This window comes from Acanthochromis polyacanthus, chromosome 17 (genome assembly GCF_021347895.1).
Source record: "Acanthochromis polyacanthus isolate Apoly-LR-REF ecotype Palm Island chromosome 17, KAUST_Apoly_ChrSc, whole genome shotgun sequence".
Lineage (NCBI taxonomy): Eukaryota > Metazoa > Chordata > Actinopteri > Pomacentridae > Acanthochromis > Acanthochromis polyacanthus.
The window spans coordinates 35,384,173-35,401,898 of record NC_067129.1 but is presented as its reverse complement, the minus strand read 5'-3'; the positions used below and the strand labels follow the sequence as shown (position 1 = coordinate 35,401,898).

General features: G+C 38.7%; 1 long non-coding RNA gene across 1 annotated transcript; it reads right to left on the bottom strand.

Moving 5' to 3' along the window:
* Positions 1-15,477: 15,477 nt before the first annotated feature.
* On the bottom strand, positions 15,478-16,975 carry LOC127530576 (uncharacterized). Its single transcript, XR_007937151.1, has 4 exons — positions 16,612-16,975; positions 16,145-16,189; positions 16,021-16,065; positions 15,478-15,783 (listed from the first exon to the last, which is right to left on the bottom strand). It is a non-coding gene; the product is annotated as an uncharacterized LOC127530576 (long non-coding RNA).
* Positions 16,976-17,726: the final 751 nt, after the last annotated feature.

Genomic DNA, 17,726 nt, shown 5'->3' with positions numbered 1-17,726 from the left:
TAATTGTTGGTTTAGTTGCTGGATAACCAGTAATACCAAACTTTTAATGTTCTTTGCATTGCAGCCAGTCAACATCACAAGTAAGCTGCATAGGTTCTGTACACTCTCAGCATCAAGGCTGACATAATCAGTTGACAAAACTGTTTTTTAAATCTTTTTTCAAAAATGTTTCAATATATTCTAAAAAGCATTTTATTCTACATCTCTGTGTGGTTTTTGTGTCATGATAGCAGTTGTTTTTGGTCAACTGCACTAAAGTGCTGTATATTTTTAGTCAGTTGTGGAGGCAGAAGAATTTTTATTAGATCAAGGTTAAAGTTTCCAAAGAACAAAAGCCTCCAAAGTATTAGAGTACTTCCAATGATTACAGAACAAACTGGTGGTTTGTAGTATCGATTTCCGATCACAGCAGCATAATGCACCACAGAGAGAGAGAGAAAGGGAAAACTCAAAGAAGCATCACAACAGTCTGTTCATTAGTAGGAAGAGCTTTTTAATGTCTTTTGTCCTTGTCACAGTAAAATACACTAAAAGTCCGAAAATCATCCATTTGCAACCTTGTAATTTCCATTAAATGAATGTTTGAGAAAATGTTAATGGTGGAATCTGGGCTTATTTTTACTTTATGTGTGTTTGTGTGGCTTGTTGTTATAGTGTGTTTACTTATTTCAGGATTCTTTTATTTCTTCTTCTATTTCAGTATAATAATATATTTCTGTATATCATGTTGGTTTTCTCCAGATACTTCTGCTCCCTCCTACAGTCCAAAAACATGCTGAGATTAACTGGTGATTCTATGTGAATGCAAGTGTGATTATATGTCTCTATATGTAGCCCTGCAATAGACTGGCGACTGGTCCAAGGTGTCCCTAGCCCGTTGTGGTTCAGCGGCCTGCGGGCGGGGCGTTTTGATATCTGCATAAGCATTTTTCGAAATAGAACGACACTGCCAATGCGATGATTCAAACACTATACACCGATGGAAAGCTTAGATTCTCATGAATCCGCCGGTATAAACCACTTTCAGATGTGATTACCACAGCGGGTAATATAAACACATTTCTCCAACAAACAAAAAAAATTTAAAGGGACACATACACACGTGGACAAAATTGTTGGTACCCCTCAGTTAAAGAAGGAAAAACCCACAATTCTCTCTGAAATCACTTGAAACTCACAAAAGTAACAATAAATAAAAATTTATTGAAAATTAAATAATCCAAAACAGCCATTACTTTTGAATTGTTGATTAACATAATTATTTAAAAAAACAAACTAATGAAACAGGCCTGGACAAAAATGATGGTACCTCTATAAAAGATTGAAAACTATTTGACCAGAGTGACATGATTAACTCAGGTGTGTCATTTAATTGACATCACAGGTGTTTCCAAACTCACAATCAGTCAGTCTGCCTATTTAAAGGGAGACAAGTAGTCACCCTGCTGTTTGGTGAAAAGGTGTGTACCACACTGAACATGGACAACAGAAAGCGAAGGAGAGAATTGTCCCAGGACATCCGAAAAAAAATTATAGACAAACATCTTAAAGGTAAAGGCTATAAGACCATCTCTAAACAGCTTGAAGTTCCTGTGACAACAGTGGCTCATATTATTCAGATGTTCAAGACCCACGGGACAGTAGCCAACCTCCCTGGACGTGGCCGCAAGAGGAAAATTGATGACAAATTGAAGAGACGGATCGTTCGAATTGTATCCAAAGAGCCCAGAGCAACCTCCAAAGAAATTAAAGGTGAACTCCAAGGCCAAGGTACATCAGTGTCAGATCGCACCATTCGTCGTTGTTTGAGCCAAAGTGGACTTCATGGGAGACGACCAAGGAGGACACCACTGCTGAAAAAACTCATAAAAAAGCGAGACTGGAATTTGCAAAAATGCATGTTGACAAGCCACAAAGCTTCTGGGAGAATGTCCTTTGGACAGATGAGACCAAACTGGAGCTTTTTGGTAAGGCACATCAACTCTATGTTCATAGACTCAAAAACCAAGCATACGAAGAAAAGAACACTGTCCCTACGGTGAAACATGGAGGAGGCTCAGTAATGTTTTGGGGCTGCTTTGCTGCATCTGCCACAGGGTGTCTTGAAAGTGTGCAAGGTACGATGAAATCTGAAGACTATCAAGGCATTCTGGAGAGAAATGTGCTGCCTAGTGTCAGAAAGCTTGGTCTCAGTCGCAGGTCATGGGTCTTCCAACAGGACAACGATCCAAAACACACAGCCAAAAACACCCAAGAATGGCTGAGAGAAAAGCGTTGGACTATTCTAAAGTGACCTTCTATGAGCCCAGATCTGAATTCCATTGAACATATGTGGAAGGAGCTGAAACATGCCATTTGGAGAAGACACCCATCAAACCTGAGACAACTGGAGCTGTTTGCTCATGAGGAGTGGGCCAAAATACCTGTTGACAGCTGCAGAACGCTCATTGACAAATACAGAAATCGTTTAATTGCAGTGATTGCCTCAAAAGGTTGTGCAACAAAATATTAAGTTATGGGTACCATCATTTTTGTCCAGCCCTATTTCATTAGTTTGTTTTTTTAAATAATTATGTTAATCAACAATTCAAAAGTGATGGCTGATTTTGATTATTTAATTTTCAATAAATTTTTATTTATTGTTACTTTTGTGAGTTTCAAGTGATTTCAGTGAGAATTGTGGGTTTTTCCTTCTTTAACTGAGGGGTACCAACAATTTTGTCCACGTGTGTATATGCCAGAAAAAGTGACAAATACATATAGATGGCGTTTGAACCCTACTCTTCTTCAAAAACCAGATTTCTGCTCATTCATAAGAGATCAGATTGGGCTGTTCTGTGAGACAAACTATGCTTCTGCTCCCAATAGTTTTATATTATGGGACACCCTTAAAGCTTTTTCAAGGGGACAAATAATCTCTTATACCAAAGGTATTAAAAAGAAATACATGGCAGAAATAGAAGAATTGGAAACTGACATTTTGAAACTGGAAAAGGAGTTTCAAAAATCCAGATCTAAAGAAGTACACCAGTTATTAGTAAATAAAAAGTTCGATATAACACATTGCATACTTATAAAATTGAAAAGAACATTTTGAGAAGCAAACAAAAATATTACGAACTGGGAGAAAAGGCACATAAAATTTTGTCTTGGCAATTAAGAAAAGAAGAAAGCTCTAGGACAATTAATTCAATTCAAACTGAAACAGGCTCTATATCACATAATCCAAAAGAAATTAATGACTCATTTAAACAGTTTTACACACATTTATATACATCAGAACCGCCAGAAAACTTGAGTAACATTGATACATTCTTGTCCACGATTGAACTTCCTAAGCTTGGCCAGGAAGATCAGAATAGTCTTGATCTCCCCTTCACACTAAAAGAAATTGAAAAAGCTCTGGGCTCATTGCAGGCAGGCAGGTCACTGGGGGAGGATGGGTTTCCTCCAGAATTTTATAGGGAATTTAAGGATTTACTCCTCCCACTTCTCATGGACGTTATTAACTTAGCCTCTAAGACTCAAACACTTCCTGAATCATTCTCTACAGCCATAATCACTGTAATTTACAAAAAAAATAGAGATCCATTGAAATGCTCTTCATATCGGCCAATTTCATTGTTAAATACAGATTATAAATTGATTTCCAAGGCCCTGGCTAACAGACTTGGACAATACCTGCCACAACTAATAAATTCAGACCAGAGTGGCTTTATTTCAAAACGCTCCTCAACTAATAACCAATGTAGACTCTTTAGTATTATTCACTTAACAAAATCTGAAACAGAGCCCAGCATAGCTGTGGCTTTAGACGCTGAAAAAGCCTTTGATAGGTTGGAATGGCCATATTTATTTAAAGTGTTGGCCAAGTTTGGGTTTGGCCCACTATTTATTAATTGGGTTCAAACTCTCTACCATAAACCGCAGGCAAGAATCAGCACCAATGGACAGATTTCATCTACATTCTCTTTAAGTCGATCGAGTCGACAGGGATGCCCTTTGTCTCCTGCACTTTTTGTCTTGGCGATCGAGCCCTTAGCTGAGGCAATTAGACAAGATCCAGATGTGAAGGGCTTTCAGGTGGGTCAGACAGTTCATAAAATTAATCTCCTAGCAGATGACATTATTTTATACTTAAAAGACCCTGGTAACTCTCTTTCCAAATTACAAACTATATTAAATACCTATGGGAGTATTTCAGGTTATAAGGTGAATTTGGAAAAAAGTGAAATTATTTCATTGACAAATTTCGACCACTCCAACCTTCAGCACAGGAGTGTATTTAGATGGCCTATTGATGGTATAAAATACCTTGGGATAACTGTAGACAATAACCTTAAAAACCTGTATAAATTGAATTACCTCCCACTGCTCAGGAAGATTGAAGATGATTTACATAGGTGGATGGGTTTGCCTCTCACTTTGATTGGCAGAGTTAATTGTATTAAAATGAATGTACAACCAAGATTGCAATATTTGTTTCAATCCCTGCCTATTCCACTTCCACAATCCTTTTTTAAAACTCTTAATAGATATGTTAGACAATTCATCTGGAACTGTAAAGCACCCCGGATATCCATGATAAAGTTGACGTGGGACTATGGTTCAGGGGGACTTCGGTTACCCAGTTTTAAAAATTACTACTTGGCAGCTCAAATGAGGTTTGTTTCATCCTTTTTTGAGGGCAGTGACGCTCCCTCTTGGACACATATTGGGCTGCATCCCCTGAAAGAAAAGGTCCACAGTGACTTCATTTATAAACATAATTCTGGAACTATAAACAAGAGGACAGATAATCCTATATTGAGGCATCTGATTAAAATTTGGTATGAGGTTCACAAAAGTCTTGGATTGAAGGTTGAATTGTCACCTAAAACACCTTTAAAACAAAATGAACTTATAACCATGACTATTGACAATAAGATTCTGGATATATGGCATCATAAAGGAATCCAACACTTGGAGGACTGTTTTGACAAAGGACTTTTCATGTCATTTGAACACCTGAAGAGGAAATATAACTTGTCCAATCAGACCTTTTTCTGTTATCTCCAGATAAGATCCTTTCTGAGAGCTAATCTCGGTCCTGAACTGACTTTGCCTGTCATGAATGATATTGAGAGATTTCTTTGTGAGGGGAACACATATAAATTCATTTCTAAAATGTATCGCCTGTTGATGAATGAATGCCCAAAACCAGGTTTGCATAAGTCTAGAATGAAATGGGAGTCGGATCTTGGTGTCACAATTGATGAACAGCTTTGGGCAGATTTATGTCAGAGAGGCTTGTCAACTACTATCAATGCCCGGTATAGACTGATCAACTATAATATTCAACATCAGTTATACCTTACTCCGGAAAAGTTACATTCATTCAAATCTGACCTGTCAGAGATGTGCTTCAGATATGATACTGAAGTTGGTTCCTTTCTACATTGTACCTGGCACTGTAACAAAGTTAGGCCTTTCTGGCATGATATCTGTTCTACTTTAACCAGGATCACAGGAGTTAATGTCCCACTGGACCCAGAACTGTGTTTATTGGGGAATTTTACCTGTATTGATGCTTCTCTAAACAGTGCACAACTCAAGTTTATGCAGGTTGCTCTGTGTGGCCAGGAAGTGTATTGCAGTGTCATGGAAATCTGATTCCCCTACTTCTATTGACAGGTGGTCTTTTGAGATGAATAGTTGCATCCCCTTGGAAAAAATCACATATTGTCTCAGAAATCAATACAACACGTTTTTGAAAACTTGGCAGCCATATTTAGACCATATCGGTACATCTCTTACTCCAAGTATTTAATATAGTTGTTTGTATTACGTTGTACACTGACTGTATTTTTTTAATTATTTTTTTATTAGTATTTTTTAAATTTATTTAGTTCTCTTGGGTGGGTGGGGGGGGGCTCTTTTTTAAGGTAAGGAAGTTTACCCTTCATGCCTTACCTTACCTTGTGTTATATCAAGATATTGTTCGTATGGTGATATGTTTGTAAATATTGTAAAACTGAAAATAAAATAGTCCAAAAAAAAAAAAGATGAAAATAATCCACAAAAACCGACCAGAATCCAAGCTTCGGCATCCAGAAAATACTAGCAAGTACAATATTTTGTCCAAAACATGTCTTGAAATAAGTAAATAATCCACAAATAGCTCGGCTCCGTGTGTGCACACGGCGTGTGGCAGCGCTGCGCGTTTCATATTCACTGTATTTATGCCCATATTTTTATTCAGCGTGCACAGATCCATGTGGTCTTGGACTCAAAATGGCGACTGAAGTCTTTCCTTTATGTTTACACTGCGTTTCAACCAATCAAGTGACTCTGGCCTGCCTTCGAGCCCTAAACGGCCAACCGTAGCCGAGACTGACCGATCTGGACCTACCTTATTTCGTCAGTAAATACTGAGCAAATCACGTCAGAGGAAACGTTTGACTGACAGGGCTGATAGCCAATGAGCCTGCTGAATAGCAGAATTATAAATAGAGCCTCTGACAGCGGGGTTGTGTGATGTTTCACACCTCGGCTGCGGGCAGAATCTGCAGCCTGTCCCTCCCCCTCCGAGTCTATTGTGTCTGATCCCACACTGAAGCTTATCTGAAGTGATTTTTTGAGTTCTTTATGAGTTTTTGGAGTGAAAATAATGTGAAAATGGGCTATAAAACGAACATATACCATTTTTGCCCAGGGTGTGCAGAGGATGTACAGAGGGTGTCCAAAATTGACAGCGCCTGGCCATAGCAGTACAAATACATGTGTGAAACACTCATTTCTTGTAGTATTGCTCTGAAATGTTGACCTGAACTATGTGAGACCCCAGGCTGTTACCTTTTTTGTGTTTTCAAGCTGTCACAGTGCTGCCACACTTATTTTCAGGTGTTTTATTTGGGAAAAAATTTAGGCGAGAATAAAAGTCATCCTAATTCAGTGAGTTCCAACATAAAATACTCTGTGCCAGCAGCACCTAGAGTAATTCTGACTGCACTGGGTGAAAATTCAGGTTGTCAGCTTTCAAAGGAGACCCCAACCATGCCTGTACTCCAAACAGTTCAAGAACAGCATTCAATTTACTTTCCGTACATCTTCAGTAGAAATTTCAGGCGGAAATTGACTGAACCTTAAGTCAGCTGGAGTAATGAGGATTAAGCAGTGTTTAGATAATATATTTTTGTATAGTTTTGGCATGCAGATTGCCAAAATAACATGCACCTAAATGAAATGGTCAGTCACATTTTTTTTGTTGAGAAAAATCCGTCATTTAGATTGATTGATAGAATAGTCGTACATGGCAGCCAGACTGAGCATTAGTCTGGGCTGAGCTGAATTCATGAAAAGCTTCTGAGCATATTTGATTTGATTTTCTGGTGCACAGCGACTGCTCTGAGATCAAACCACTCGCTCTTGAGACAGGAATTTAAAATAACTTAACGGAAGACATTGAATTTAGCAGTTTTATCTCACAGCGGGGGCCTCGACGTCAGCCTGATCCATCCCGTAGCTCATTTCTCTGGTTTTAGACAATTCCAGCACTTTAATCAGCAAATCTCTAACAAGAGAAAGAACAAGAGTGCTGTGTGAATCATTATGAGGCTGAAAACACACGAGTATTCATGCTGAGACCATCCAACTGCTGCTAAAGAGAGCTGATGGCTTCTGTGTATAACACGTCCAATCAGATAAGCAAAGTAGGTTAACGGAGCTTCGAATACCCATAATGCATTGTAACATAAAACTCTCCATGAAACGTGGAAGCAGGACTGACTGTTATCTGTTGATCACCAGATAGACACTTGAATTATTACAGCATGGACCTGCAGCTACAAAATAAAGTCACAGTAATAGTTAAACACTGTAATGGTGCCAAGCAGTTGCGCGGAGGTGATTAAGAGTGAGCATGTGCCTGGAACCCATCATGCATCACAGCCTCAAGGCTCTCCACAGATAGTGTCTGAAGCTCAACCAGAGGCCAGAAATGTAAAGAATAACATCAAAAATCACTAAGCGCATTCAGCAGAGAGTGACTCATCAAGAACTGAGACCTATCACACTGATATAAACGAGTGGAGGGGCACAGAGATGCCATGCTACTATCCTCCAGCGACATCTCTCCAAGCGGAGCTGTCGAGGATGACAAGCCCCTCGCAGAGTTAGCTCGGATGTCAGTGGGAGGTCCTGTCTTGACCAAACACACACTTGTGGAAAAGCTGCACTCAGTCAGCAAGACAGATGCTGTTTTGATGTGGGTGGCCCTTTTGAACATGAACAGTTTGGGGTTTTTCTGATGCCTTTTCGGTGTGTGCAATGCAGCATGACAACACACACACACTGCCTGTCTAATGTGGCAGCATTGGTGGTGAATAATCTGGAGGATTCGTCGTACGGCCGTGGGCAAACAGGCCAAGATCGACCACCTTCCGACATCAGTTGGTGATCCAGGAAGAGCAACTTCGATGGAGAAAACAACCAGAGCTCATTGTCATGGCCTCGGGAAGCAAAACCATAAGCAACTAAAAACATCTTTCGAGTAGGACAAAAAAAAGGTAGTATATCACACATGGTGATGACAGAAAACAGTGAAAAGTGCTGTAAAGGTGGATTCAAAGCCGAATGCAGTGTGTGGTACAAATGCACAATTTCTAATGCATAGAGTTAGAGATCAAAGGACATTGATTAGCGATGGTAATGATTAAAGGTAATGGATTATTTTTTTTATTGATCTCAGGAAACGGAATTTATTTATTTTATTTGGCATTTATTTAACAAAGTTTGTCCCAGTGAGATCAAAGATCCCCTTTACAAGGGAAGCCTGGCCAGCAGCATAGTGGCATTAAAAAACAGTAAAAAACAGATACAAGTAACAACATTAAAACTTGCTCAAATATAACACTTACACACAGGCAAGTTAGACTGTAATGATTTCACCAGAACTTCAAACTCATTCAGTGTAAGAAGGGCCTGAAGTTGAAGTTTAGATTGTAATTTATTCCAAACAGCAGGTGCAGAAAACCTAATTGTTTTCTTGCCCAGTTCAGATCATACTTTGGGGACGACAAACTGCAGAGTATCCATAGATCGGAGACTGTGATTTCCATGTATCCTTGTTAAAATACAAGACAAAGCTTCAAAAGCCTTTGGATGCTTCCTATGCTGAAAACCAATGGCTGAGAGAACAATATAGAACCTGGAAGCAGAGTCAGTGAGAACTTGCAATTGAGCTGCACTCCTAATGGCATCAAGGATTCACTTGTGGAGAACAGGGAGATTGTGCTGAGAGATGTCAAAGAATTCCTAAAGGCAGAGGCAGCAATTTGGCAAGTCTCTCAAGATGAAAGATGAAGAACTGAATCAACTAAAGGAGCAGCTCAACACAAGGGACCAGGAGATTCTCAGTAAGAAAATTGAAAAAGAGAAGGAAGTACTACAGGAGGAAGAGAAAAAGCCTCAGACAGACTTAGTGGAGAACAATGAAACTGAGGAGGACAAGGTTCCAGGACAAAAAGAGTCACAAATTCAGGATAAAAAAACAAGACAAACACGAAGAAGTGAAGCAGAAAACGACAACCTGCAAGAGGAAAATATAACCATGGAAGGGGAGAAAGAAATGCACAATGAAAAAAACAGCTTCTTCAGCTTTTTCAGAGGGAAAAAAACAACAAAAGACAAGACAGAAAAGACTAAGCCAGAAACAGAACAGCAAGAACAGAAGGCAGAGAAAGAAAAAAAAAAAGAAAAATGGCTGTTGGAGCTAGTTGTTGTGAAGACATGCAACCACAGCAGCAAGGTGGAGGAGGCTGCGGGTTGGTCAGTTGTTCTCTCTACCTCCCAAACATCTCGGCCTTCACCTCTCCTCCTCCCCTTCCATGACCATGTACGACTCCCATTCATCTGTCTGACCAACCCTCAACCCTCGTTTTCTCCATGCTCCTCTTACCTGCAAAACCTCTCTTCTTCCTCCACCACCCCAAACATCAATCCCTGCTCTCTACCTTTCCTCTGGTATCTACTGACGATGGCTATTTTTTGCTACACCATCATTTCGTTTCAGTATGACAAAGACCTTAAGTCGACTATCAGTGACAAGCGTCATTCAGTGCTACAAATACCAAAGGTATAAAGTACCAAAAGGTTTTAAAGTTGTGTAGAATGTTTTTTATTTGAGAACAATTGCTCAAAGATTTGATGAAAGACAACAGGGGGGTTCCTAAAACCAATCCAACCAGATCACGGAACTGCAAAAAGCCCTACATGCTTCTTACTGAGATCTCAAAGAACTCCCGAAGGCCAAGAAGCAGAGATTTGCAAAATCCATCAAGGCAAAAGAAGAAGAGTTCTTCTCTCAACCTCCCCCTCCATGACCATTCACATCTGACTGACCCTCATTCCTCCTTTTACTTCTCTCGAACTTTCCTACTAACCTCACCCTCTTTCTCTCACAAGTCTATTCCTGTCTCTAAGGCAGGACAGAGGGTCAGTGACTGCCACTGTAGCCTCAAGTTTTCAAAAACATTAAAGAAGAAACATATTTTTGCATGCATCTGCTCCTCTTAACAAACATGAAGCATAACTGCATCATGTTCTACCTGTTGTTGTTGTTGTTGCTGTTGTTGTTGTACAAACATTTGTGGTTCAGGTTTAAAAGAACTAAAGCCTTGAAGGTAATTGTTATAATTGAACAGAATTTATTTGGTAGAATAATTTTGTTGTTGTTACAAACTTTTGAATATAATACAAATGTATTGATACCATCCCAGTGTGTTAACACTGGGAGCTGTTGCCCGATTTAACTGCTTCCAGCACATAACGTGGTCTTACATGTCTGAAACAAATAGTTGATTATTCAATGACACCACTGATGGAAAATGAATCATCAAATATTTTTGATCAGAAGTTCTTTTAGCTTTCCATCATTTCTAAAAGAGCTGAAGTCCATCCATCCATTCAGTATCCAACTTACCATTTTTAAGCAAACTTTTAGAGAAAATTGTTTTTACTCAGTTGAATTCTTTTTTTAAAAGAAACAATATTTTAGAGAAATTTCATTCAGGTTTTAGGATGAACCACAGCACAGAGACAGCTTTGTTGAAAATTGTTAACAACCTCAGAAGTAATTTAGACTCCCATAAACTTTCTGTTCTGGTGCTACTGGACTTAAGTGCAGCGTTTGACACACTAGATCACCCAATTCTTTTATCTAGACTTAAACACCTGGTCGGCCTCTCTGGGACTGTTTTAAAATGGTTTTACTACTATCTCTCTGACAGAAGTTTTCTGGTAAGTTTGGATACATGCTCATCAGATGTCCACAAAATGAAATATGGCGTGCCTCAAGGCTCAATTTTAGGCCCCATTCTTTTTAATTTATACATGCTCCCACTTGGAGGTGTCATCAGGAGACACGGAATCAGTTTTCACAGCTATGCTGATGATACTCAACTTTACATTGCCATGTCTCCTGATGACACAGGGCCAGTCGATGCCCTTTTTAACTGTATTTTAGACATCAAATCTTGGATGGCAGAGAATTTCTTGCAGCTCAACCAGGACAAAACTGAGGTTTTAGTTATCGGCCCTGAAGTCAAGGGGGGGAGAAACTTTTATCAAAACTGCTATCCTTTAAACCTGCTGTTTCTGTAAAAAATCTGGGTGTCATTTTTGACTCTGAGCTTAATTTTATACCTCACATTAAACAAGTAACTAAAACAGGTTTTTACCATTTAAAGAATATAGCCAGAGTCCACCCATTTCTCTCTCTAGCAAACACAGAGATGTTAATGCATGCTTTTATTTCCAGTAGAATGGACTACTGTAATCCCCTACTTTCTGGTCTTCCCAAAAAAACTATCTCTCACCTCCAATTATTGCAGAACTCAGCTGCACAAGTCCTGATGAAGACCAGAAGGCAGGACCACATTACACCAGTTTTAAGATCACTGCATTGGCTCCCTGTGTGCTTCAGGGTAGATTTTAAAATTATTTTAACAGTTTTTAAATGCCTTAATGGTCTTGGGCCTTCATATTTGTCTGATCTACTTTTACCTTATGAACCCTCACGGACCCTCGGGTCCTCTGGCACTGGCCTTTTGATTATTCCCAAGGTGAATGCAGTGACTCATGGCGAGGCAGCTTTTCAACATTACGGCCCTCGCCTGTGGAACAGCCTGCCAGAGGACCTGAGGGCTGTAGAGAACGTAGAGACTTTTAAACGTAGGCTCAAGACTCACCTTTTTAAACTGGCTTTTATGTAATGCTTTTATTTTACAGTGCCTATCATAAGTATTCACCCCCTTTGATGTTTTACCCTTTTATTGCTTTCATAAATCAATCATGGTCAATAAAATTTAGCTTTTATAACAAAAAAATATTGGAAAAAACTCTTTAATGTCAAAGTGAAAACAGATTTCTATAAAGTAATGTTAATGAAAGAAAATTCTATAAATGAAAATAACTGTTTGCATAATTATTCACCCCCTTTTTAATTTAATGGTTTAATTCAATAGAGGTCCATCAAATTGTTGCCAATAGTCTCACAATTAGTGAAATGAAGATCACCTGAGTGGTGTGGGTGTGTTTCAAGTGATTGAGTTGTAAAACACCTGTGTCTGAAGGGTCCAGAGAGTGGTTGATCAGTATTCCTGGCTACCATGACACCATGAAGACAGAAGAACACTCTAAGCAACTCAGGGAAAGGGTTATTGAGAAGTACAATTCAGGGGATGGTTACAAAAAAATTTCCAAGGCACTGAACATCCCCCGGAGTTCAGTGAAATCAATTATCAAGAAATGGAAGGAATATGGCACTTGTGTGAATCTGCCTAGATCAGGCCACCCTCGTAAACTGAGTGACCGTGCAAGTAGGAGACCAGTGGGAGAAGCCACCAAGACCCTTACGACTACTCTGAAGGAATTACAAGCTTCAGCTGCTGAGATGGGAGAGACTGTGCATGTAGCAACTGCTGCCCGGGTTCTTCACCAGTCAAAGCTTTATGGGAGAGTGGCAATGAGAAAGCCACTGTTGAAGAAAAGTCATATTAGATCTCGACTAGAGTTTGCCAAAAAGCACGTGGAAGACTCCATGGTCAAGTGGAAGAAGATTCTTTGGTCTGATGAGACCAAAATTGAGCTTTTTGGCCATCAGACAAGACGTCATGTTTGGCGGAAACCAAACACTGCACATCACCAAAAACACACCATCCCCACTGTGAAGCATGGTGGTGGCAGCATCATGCTGTGGGAATGTTTCTCTCCAACTAGACCTGGAAGGCTTGTAAAGACGTCAGAATGAATGCTGCAAAATACACTGAAATCCTGGGGGACAATCTTTTTCAGTCTGCAAGAGAACTCCATCTTGGGAGAAGATTTATTTTCCAGCAAGACAATGATCCAAAACATACTGCAAAAGCTACACAGGAATGGTTAAAAAAGAACCAGGTAAATGTTCTGGAGTGGCCGAGTCAAAGCCCAGACCTCAATCCTATAGAGAATTTGTGGCCGGACTTGAAAAGGGCTGTTCATGCCCGATACCCGCGCAACCTGACAGAGCTTGAGCAATTTTGCAAAGAAGAATGGAGCAAAATTGAAGTGGGCAGATGTGCAAGACTGATTGAGACCTATCCACACAGACTCACTGCTGTGATTGCAGCCAAAGGTGCATCCTTAAATACTGACTTGAAGGGGGTGAATAATTATGCAAACAATTATTTCCATTTATATAATTTTCTTTCATTAACACTACTTTATAGAAATCTGTTTTCACTTTGACATTAAAGAGTTTTTTCCAATATTTTCTTTGTTAAAAAAGCTAAATTTTATTGACCATGATTGATTTATGAAAGCAATAAAAGGGTAAAACATCAAAGGGGGTGAATACTTATGATAGGCACTGTATCTTAATGCCTTGATTTATACTGTTTATTCCCTGGTCTTGCTTTTATTTATTTATTTTATTATTTTGTATACTATATTATTATTTCACTATTTTACTATTTATTTTACTATCTATTTAACCATTTATTTTACTATTTACTTACTATTTTACTATTCTCCATCTTTTAGTAGCTATTTTATTCTTTAATTCTTAGTTTTACCTGTTACTTTCAGCACGTCTATTTTAGTCCCACCGAGCATTTTTCGGTCTAAAAGACGTCTAAACGACGTCTAAATGTTCCTTAGACGTCTAGTCTAAAATTGGTGTATCAGAGGTCTAAAAGTGAAAGTTTTTTAGACGTCTAAATTTAGACGTTTAAATTTTAGACGTTTATCCGACGTTCATGCTTATACCGAATATAAACCCAGGTATACACTTAGACGTTTATTATACGTCTAAACAACGTGTATTTATCGACATTCAGACGTTGAAATCACGTGCAGCAGACGGCTAAATTCACACGTTTAAATTCTAGACGTTTATCCGACGTTCATGCTTATACCGAATATAAACCCAGGTATACACTTAGACGTTTATTATACGTCTAAACAACATGTATTTATAGACATTCAGATGTTGAAATCACGTACAGCAGACGGCTAAATTCACACGTTTAAATTCTAGACCAGGGGTGTCAAACTCAGTTCCTGGAGGGCCACTATCCTGCATGTTTTAGATGTTTCCCTCTTCCAACACACCTGATTCAAATGATCAGCTTATCATCAAGCTCAGCAGAAGCCTGATAACGAGCCTGATCATTTGAATCAGGTGTGTTGGAAGAGGGAAACATCTAAAACATGCAGGATAGTGGCTCTCCAGGAACGGAATTTGACACCTCTGTTCTAGACGTTTATCTGACGTTTATGCTTATACCGAATATAAACCCAGGTATACACGTCAACGTTTATTAGACGTCTATTAGCGGTCTAGTCTAAATTTAGACGTCTAAAAAATTTTCATTTTTAGACCTGTGGTATACCTATTTTAGACTACACGTCTAATAGACGTCTATTAAACGTCTGTCAGATCAAAAAAACAAGGTCAGTGGTTTCCTATCGATAATGTAATAAACTGACAATCATTAATGCATATTTGACCCAAATTCGAATAAAGTAATTAGAATTTGGTAATTTATAAAAAATATTCACAATAAAAATGTAAAAAATAAAAAGTACTGTAGACAAAAATCTCTCTCACAAAAAAAAAAGCCTACATGAGAAATTACCTGCAATTCTTACCTTGATGTACTCTCAGGATGTCCCGACTATTTCGCCAATGTCTCTCTTTCTGGACCTTTCACAATACATTTCTAATCTAATGTCATGCTTTTTCATAATTTAACACTAATCTACATTTGTCATCAGTAGACTGGAATTGCAGTTACAGTACATTATTCATTCAGAATACAACCATTACAATCATGGACTTGGCATAATTTTTCTTTAATGTTACACAAATAGAACATAAATTTAAACCTTGAACTTGGAAAAATTAAAACAATTCAAAATAAACTGAACAAAATATTACACATTATAACAGTGGAAAAAATGTAAAAAAAAACCAAAAAACCTATAAATATAAATACTTTTAACAACCTTTTAACTGGTTTTATGAAATTTGTCTCGCAATGCGAAAAGGAAAATAAAAAAATTAATTTAAAACGTTTCTTTTTTTAAAAAAAACACTTGTTTTTAAAGAACTTTGTGGGGATTTTAGAAAAAAATTCAGAAGGGGGAAGTTTTGTGTTTCCTGTAGCCCCCCACCACATCGAGCTGGCGTCTGTTTTAGGTGATCACCGAGAGCTGCTCCGACTTGTTCTTCTGTGGTATTTGGAAACCGACTGCAAACACTCTCTGCAAACAAGAACAACAAAAAAATACAGACTTGACATTGGTAACATTAGTTCAGATCACATAGTATTATCCAGAAGGATTCTTCATTCTTTACTGCTTCATGCAATGCAAAATACCAGTTGAGTGTAATGCTTTACTTAGGCTGTTAAACAAAATCATAGCCTGTTTTACAACTTTTAAAAAAACCCATACACCAAAAAAAACACTGCTAAACCTGACACAATAGCTTTAATTTACCTTTAATCCTTGGAGTTTTGGGCCGCTGACCTACAGAGGAATGAGCTGTGTGTCAAAGAAAAGAGAAGTATAAGTCATCATAGCAACATCACTATTTAATATCAATACCATGGTCAATTTGTACCTTGGGAAGCACAGGCAGGGGATCCAGTCTGAGGTCTAGGAGTCTCTGTTGGCAGAGGGAGAAATGGAACATACTCACCTTACTTAAAAAAAACAACAGTTATATCACTCTGAAACTGACCATACAATACATTTTTACTTTGCTGTGATGCTCCCCTACGAGTTCAACCACCTTTTGGGGTCACAACATAGTTAATTGCACATCATAATTGCCTCAGCAATTAGATCAACAGCAATGTCATCATTGTTTAGCGTGTTGAAATGAAATCTTTTCACTCACACCATTTGTCATTTGTAGTACATTCAGTAGAGGCTTTAAAAAAGGTCAGAATATTAAAATTTGCAACTTATGATGTCTACTTCAATTTATTAAATTACAATGTACTCAGGGGGTGGGGGCAGCAAATGCAATTAATGATCGTATTTGCAAACAACATTGTAATCGCTGCTATAAACATTAATGATTACCCTGTGGGGTCCGGGCACGGGTCATCACAGGACTGCGCCTTACATTTTGAAAGATCTACTGATGTTTCCGGTTGTTCAAACAAATCTGGAGAGTTGGGTTGCTCTTGGCCTACAAAAATAAAATTGCTTTACAAATCTGGCCTGTAGGTGATCCTCTTAATCATCAGGACTTTGTACAAAGCAAGGACAGCACATGCTAACATAAATAATGAACATTTGTAGAGAAAAGTTGAAGAAAAAGGAAAAACAAAAACAAAAAGCTCGACGACTCTCGTCTGCAGAAACCATGAAAAAAGAATGAACAGCTCATTTATCTTTACCTCAAAGCTATACACACAATGGCTTCCATTTATGATAGGATGCAAAGTCAAACATTCCCTGACATCAGTCTACATAAAAACAGCAGCTTAACTTCACACAAACAACAAAATTGAGCTCAACTCTAGGTTTTTGTTCACTCTCAGTGTTGTGGGACACTCGTTCAGACTATCCGAGCCGGTCAGTGTGGGGGAAAAAAAGCACGTTAGGGCTGACTTTGACGCGGGGGGCAAGTTGCCCCATACTTTTCGCTAGCTGAGCTGCAAAGCTGCCTGCCTGGCTAAATACTGGAGCTATGTCGAAAAATAATTTCTCCATCACTCACATGTATGAAATGACATATGAAAACAGACCCCAGGTTCAAAACAAACGAAGTTCCCCACTAGTCGATGGCCCACACTGGCTAAACTAGGAACTCGCTAGCTAGCCCTCATGCTATCAACCGACACACGATGCATGCAAATGCTAAACTGAAGCATGATTGTAAAAAGACCAAACATTGCAAAATTAAACATTTTTCTATAATATCTGCTTCAGCACCCACCTCTTAACCGCTGAATGAGGTGAAATTGCCTTCTTCGAAACTTTTTCCTTCGTCTCTTGAAAGTTCCAGTGCCTCGAACTCGTGATTGCATAGAGCATAGAGCGTATGCATGTGCGCAAGGATTCCTCTGTCGACAGCATGATCGGAAGTTGTGCCGTCCATAAAGTGAAGCTTTTTTCATGTTATGGCCATGTGATATCCATACGAATACAAAGCGGGGGTCTTACAGAGCTACCAATTATTTTTGTCGTTG